Source organism: Acanthisitta chloris, unplaced genomic scaffold (genome assembly GCF_000695815.1).
Source record: "Acanthisitta chloris isolate BGI_N310 unplaced genomic scaffold, ASM69581v1 scaffold6672, whole genome shotgun sequence".
Lineage (NCBI taxonomy): Eukaryota > Metazoa > Chordata > Aves > Passeriformes > Acanthisittidae > Acanthisitta > Acanthisitta chloris.
Genome location: NW_008660936.1, coordinates 37,185 through 43,971, shown reverse-complemented (window position 1 = coordinate 43,971; position 6,787 = coordinate 37,185).

Genomic DNA, 6,787 nt, shown 5'->3' with positions numbered 1-6,787 from the left:
CCCTGCCTCTCCGTGCTCCCTCCTGCCTTCACCTAGTTCCTTAGTGAAAGACATTTTTTTATTTATTTATTTAGATTTCTTTTTTATTCCTCTACTTCCTCTGGTTTTTGCCCCAAGTCCCCATAGCGGTAGCCGGCGAGACATGGTCAATGTAAGCACCCAGCTAAGCGCTAAGATGGAGGCTCCATATGGTGAGTACAGCGTTCCCATCGCCCGCGCTGCCGTCCCGGCGTCGCTCGCGGGGAGCAGGGCTGGGAGCAGCAGCAGCCCCCAGCCCCACGTCCCAGCCCCGCTGCACTGCCTGGCTCCCACTGCCCCAGGCACCTGCACAGGCTGGAGGCAGAGAAAGGGTTCTGATTGATTGTTATATAATATAAATCCATCTATATATGTATTTTCTCTCTTTCACTCTGCTTGGCCCGAAGAAGAAGGCACGTGCACAAGGGAGCAGAGTGGCCCGACCTGCCGGCAGAGGGGCTGCTGCTGGGCTCGCAGCCGAGGGGGGCACTTTAGAGGAGGTGACGTGCTGCCTTAGGACATGCAGCCAGCCCTGATGCGCAGGCTGTGGGCAGCCCGTGGCATGCCCAGGCTGTGTGAGTGGACACAGTGCCATGGACTGGCAGTGCCGTGCTCCTGCCAAGGGCCAGGGCTGGGCTAGTGTTACAGCTGGGCAGGTTTCCCAGCAGGGACTGTAGTGCCTGGATGAACAGCAGCCTCCAGCCTCTGTGGCGTGGAGCATCAGGTGGCACACCACTGCCTGGGCACCTAGCCGCAGGGAGGTGCCTCCCAGGCCTGTGTCTGTGCTCCCTGCAGGGCACAGTGGGCACCAGCCTGGAGGAGCTCCATGCTGCTGGGCTCCTTGGCTGTGCCAGATGTCAACTGCCAACAAATGCACTTGGGTACCAGGGGACAGGTGTCCCTGGCTGGAGTGCCATCAGCTCACTGTTATCCTCAGGACAGGTCAACTGTGCTGGTGTTGTAGCATCTCTGCACAGCAAAGGGCTGGGGCTGCTTTGGTCCCATGTGACCTAGGAAAGCCAGTTCCTTGGACATGGCTAGACTGTGGAGTGATGCCCCAGCAACTGAGGTCTTACAGTTACAAGGTTCTTCATCACATCCTCGTGGCTCTCCATCCCTTCTTTATGGCTTTCCATCAGATCCTCATGGCTCTCCATCTCTCTTAATGGCTCTCCATCTCTCTTAATGGCTCTCCATCACTCCCTCATGGCTCTATATCACTTTTTCTGGCTTTCCATCACATGCCATGGGGCTCTCCATCATATTACCTTGCCTTTTTCCTCACTCTATTTTTCATGTCATGCTCCTTTTCTCCATTAGGAACATGTGCAGCTCCCCCAGCCCACCTTGCAGCCACCATGTGCACTGCAACCAGGTCCCAGGAGGGTATGTGGGATACCTAGGACACCTCCCCACTCTTTGCCCATGGCCTTGCTTTGGATAGTGGCTTCTCTTGTTCCAGGCCTCCTACAGGTGCCACCTCCAATCCTAATCCACCCCCATGGTGGGTATCCACTCTGCCCTGTGCCTCCTGACCCAGCACCCAACACTTCAGTACTCTGCAGATCACATTATTTTGGCTCACATTGCCCCATGGTGAGCCATGGCCAGACATGGGACTCATCAGCATTTTGGTGGGTCCGTGGTCTATTACAATGGAAAAGTGTAAGAACTGCATAGGATCTGCAGTAGTGTCACTGGGCTGGGCTCAAGCAGGCAGCCGTGATCATACAATTATGAAATGCTGAGTTTTAGCCTGTTTTTATCAGGTTACTCATTTGTGCATCCCAGGCCCTCAGGAGCCAGGTCCCTGGAGGTGCTCTGTTCACCCCTGCCACTGAGCAGCAGGATCCAGCAGTGGGAATGGGCCTCACACAAAGCTGGACTCAGGAAAATACCCAATTTTTGTTCTGTGCAGTGCAAGTTGTGGCTTTGTGTCCAGCTCGTGCTCCTTGGACCACATGCAAGGAGCCACATGATGAAGGATGCCTGTGAGCAGGTGGAATGAAGGTTTGGTGCCTCTGAGATGTGCAGAGGGTTGGATCCTGGAGCGAGGGCTGGCCCAGGGATAGCAGGGACTGAGCATTCTCAGGCTGAAGCCTCTTATGCTGGTGGGAGTTGGCTCCTGACCCCCTCAGCTCACAGTGACTGACTTGCACCAAATTTACAGGAGAAGGGGAGGCTCAAGGAATATTCCCATCAGCCTGGGAGACACAGCAGTGCAGGCTGGATAGATCTGGCTGCCCCTACATCCAGGGTGCCTCTATCCAGCCTTGCCCCACCATGCAAAGCCAGTCTCATTTCTGCAGTGAGCAACAGGTTTTGCCTGACAGATGCAACTTAAGGAGCTGAACAAGTTCTTTAATCACTTGAGATGAAGTTATTCTGCTCACTTGCAGCTGGCTCTAATGCAGAAGCTGCTTGCCAGCCCTAGCTCATCAATGACCTTAAACACAGGCAGGCAAACATTTCTGACATCAGTTTTCTCCCGATTCTTTTAAGTATTGAATCCTGATTTTCTCCTAGTTTTTCAGTCTGAGAGTCAGCGAGTAAGCCATGGGCCAAGCCAGGGCAGGTGCAGGCAGAGCTGGGTGCTGTGGGGTGGGTGAGGAGGAATCACTGCCCATCCCACCTGTGGCTGCTCTCCCCATTTGCTCTCGCGGCCGAACAAAGCCTCACTCCGACCTGCACCGCTGCGTGCGAGCCTGGGGCCATGCAAGGGGGAGAGAGAAATAATAAGAATAAAAAAGTGAGATGGGCCTCCCAGACTAGAGCGAGAGGAAACTCAGAGTGTTGGCAGAAGGAGGGGAGTCCTCATAAATAAAACGGGTGAAAAAGTTATCCAAATAGAGGCGAGGAAGGGCTGGTAGGACGGGGGACTGGGCAGCGCCCGGATTCCCCCGCAGCCTGCAGTGCTGCAGGGCTGGAGATGGGCAGCACGGTGGGCACAGCAGTCGGGATGTGACGTTCAACAGACAGCAAAGTGGTGGCCAAACCCTTCCCAGGGTCCCTGGCAAGTTTATTCCTTTGCAAAGCACCGGGGGGCTCACACAGCACTGGTGGTGCAGAGTCCCAGCTCAGCCCATCAGTGCTGCCCTTGCAGCCAGCAGCTCCCAGCCCTCAGCAGGATAGGCCATGGAGCTGGCATGGCTGATGGATATACACCAGGGTCCACCAGATGAGCCTTCAGCCTTGGAGGGGTCACACAGTTATTTTCAATTTCCTTTGATAGATGGAAATATTTTCTGATTTTTCTGTCTCCCCATCCATCTTAGGTGTTTCAGGATTTCAGCATCCATCTGAAGCCAGGGATATATTCTAAGGGAGAAGCTGGGCACCAGCACTCAGCTTTAGGAGTGGAAGCAGGTCTAGCCCTCTCTTGGCAGTGGTGGCATCAGTAAGAGCAGAGTGAGACATCCCTGTGGTGCAGTTATTGCAACCCTCCCCACGCATCCCTGCTCCAGACTTACATCAGAATTTCCCCTAAACCATACCTTGGGAGCACTTTGTTCCCTCTCATCAGACATGTGCCTTGTGTAAAGGACTTGGAGGATGCCCTGCCAGGCAGTGACACAAAGGTAGCCTGTCCCTAGAACCCTGTGTGGGGCTCTCCCCCTGGAGAGATGTGTAGCTGGGGGCATGTTAAGCATCCTCACCAGCACCCACTGAGGACAGGCTGTGAGCTGGTAAGAGCTCTGCTGGGCATCCTGGTGCTGAATCCCTATGGGAAGCTTCAAGTGGGTGTGGAAGAAGGTAGGGGATGGAGAGAGGGTGAGGGGACTGTCCTCTCCCAGGCAGTGAGGAGGGAATGGGCCCCTGGATCCACCGTTACCCTCCTGATGAGACTTGGGCACAATCTGGGCAATTGGCCTCAATCCCAGTGCAGGCAGCACTGCTCCTTCATATTTTGGGAGCAGCTTTTGGAGCTGGGGATCCCCAGAACTGGTGGTTACAAGCAGGGACCTGCACATGATCAGAGCCAGCTCAGTAAAGCAGCTTTGGAAAACAGCTGAAAAATGTGAGACGTCAGAGCTGCCCAGGCCTTCTGGTCAGATGTGGGGAACAGTTTCAACTAAGGAACATAAGAGGAGGTAGAATTTCGGAGTATTTTTACTTTTCACTGTGAAGTGATTATTTTTCACTGCCAAATTCATCTAATTTTTTACAGCTTTCCACTACATAGGATTCAAACTGAGCTTTTCCTCCTTGATTGCTCATGTCAGCTGCTATTTAATTCCTCTGTTTACACCTTGTGCTCTGTGTCCATGGCCTGGAGGCCACCAGGAACCAGTGAGTGTTACGACACCTGACACAGCCCCTTTCCCTGACCCCATTCCCTCTGTCCCTGCAGGCTGTTGGGGGTAGCTGTAACACTAGCACTGGCAGGGTCAGCACTTTCCAGTGTCTGAGCAGTGTCTTGATGCAGCCAGGAATAAGCACAGGTATTTAGCTGTGGATGCAAAAAGGACAATCTCTGCTTTAGCAGCTTGGCCTGACACCGAGAGGTGTTTGCTGGTGCTTGGTGACAATTTCCTTGGGGAAGAGCTGGGGATGCTCCCCTCATTGTGGGGGCTGTAGGGATGCTGCTCAGTGTCAGGGGCTGGCTGTGACTCCCCTACCAGGGCAGCCACCTCACCTCAGCCACTTATCAGGCCAGCAGCACACCCTTGGCTTCAGCTCAGCTTGAAACACACTGGTATTTTTATAGGGGGGAGTGAGGCCCTGGGGCTGCTATCAGCAGGCAGTGAGCTCCTGCTCTGGAAGGTGAGCAGCACGAGGCTGGGAAAGGCTTGAGGAGTGTCTGAGAGACATTCTGAGCTCAGCAGGGCAGGTGTAGGTCTGCAAGTCAGACACAATTGGTTAGTCATCTGCTGACATTTCTTACACGGCATTAAACAATGTTTACTTGGCATGAGTGCAAAGGGGTGGTGAGTGATGGTGGTCCCGTGGGCAGCAAGGGCTGGGTGAGTTTCTTTCACACTGCAATATTTGCAGCAGGACCAGGGCCAGCAGTGGGAGACAGGGCAGCACACAGGGCAGAGCCACAGGGTATGTCGGGCAGGAGGATGTCTGCAGTATCTCTGCCAGTGGGCTTGGGGTTAGAACAGGGCAAAGACTGCAAAAAAACATCCATGACTGTTTGTGTTCAGGCTCCTTCTCTGTTTGCTTTCCTCAAATATTCAAGCAAACAAGGTTCCTGGCAGAAATGTATGTGGAAATGGCAAATGTTGCAGAATTTTCACGGAAGGCAAATTTCAAGGTAGTGGTTGTAGTGTGAACCTGGGGCTGATGGCTCTGCTTGTCTATGCTGGGCAGAAGCACTGCATTCCCACCAGAGCCTCTGAGCAAAGTCAGGTCCCAGAAACAATTACTCCCAGGAACAGCTCCTGTCCAAGTTTCAGCCTGAGCATCAACAGAAATCACCCACCAAATCCCTTCAGGAAACACATGTCTCAAAAAATAAAGGTAGGCCTGGGATGCTGCGCCAAAGTGGCTGTGGAAGGGCACCGGCAGTCAAGAAGCGAATGGATACTGTCTCCAAAAACCTGAAGGGTCTGTAAGGCCAGACCAGACTTTCTCTCACAAAATGCTGCAGCCACCAGAGGGACTCCAGCTGCATCCTCACAGTAACAGGAGCCCTGGTACTGGGGGACAGATGGAGACCATCGCCATGGGATCAAGCCCTCTAAGCCCCCAGCACCAAGGTGTCTCTGAAGGCTCAGCCAGTGCTGGCATCTCCTTTTGGGAAGAGGACTGGAAGGGGGAAATGGGTGATACTATGTGTCACCTACCATAGGTCACTATACATGGCCCATCTCCTCTGTAACAATGCTCTGGAAGCCCTGACACCTTCTCCTTCTCCAGGCATACAAGCTTGCTTGACACCCTGATTTTAATCACAGCCCTACAGACCTCTGACCTTGCTCATCCTGCCCCAGACTTTCCAGGGCACCATCTTCCCTGCAGCTTTGCCCATCCAATCTGTCAGGGTGGGTGGCTCATCTCCTGCCACTGAGCACAGGGCACCCAAATCCACCAATATGGGACCAGTGGGCACCTTTCACCTGCCTCTGTACCAGAAACCTGTCTCAGCCATGGGTGTGTGTGAGATTTTATAGGTGATAACCCCTGGGAAAGTGGGAAACACAAGGAGAGCCGTACACTCAGCTTCCTGGCATGGCCCAACGCTCTGGTTAGGAGAGCCAATGTCAACAGATAGACCTGAAGGAAGGAGCAAAACCAAATACATGGGCACTTCTCAGAACAAGAGCTGTAAAACCTGCACAAACCTGAACAAGTGCCACAACACTGGTTTATATGATCAGAATCAATAGTCGAGCCCACTCAACGTGTTTGCTGACACATAAACGACAGCCACCGTGCCGTGTTTATGGCCCAGTGCCCTTTATGGAAGCTGCAGGAGTCGTCCAGCTCCTCCTGCCCTGCTTGGCCACTTCTCTCCCCCTCTGTTCCCAAAAGAGGCTTATTTTGTCACATGGTCTCCAAAGCCTTGACATCCCATGATAGGAGGGTGCTGCTGCTCCTCTGCAGCATGCCCTGAATTCCAGCTGGCCAGATAAATCCTGCATCCCACCCCATCATCAGGATGGCCCTGTCTGCCTCACCAGCCTGGTGAAAAGCAGCAGCTCAGCATGGGAAGAGGATTCACTGGTGCTAGTGTCACCCAAGGAAATTTGGCCATGGAATGTGAAGCTGGGCAGGATGTCAGGTTAATGGACAGGGCAGCACCAGGGGCTCAACAGAAGGC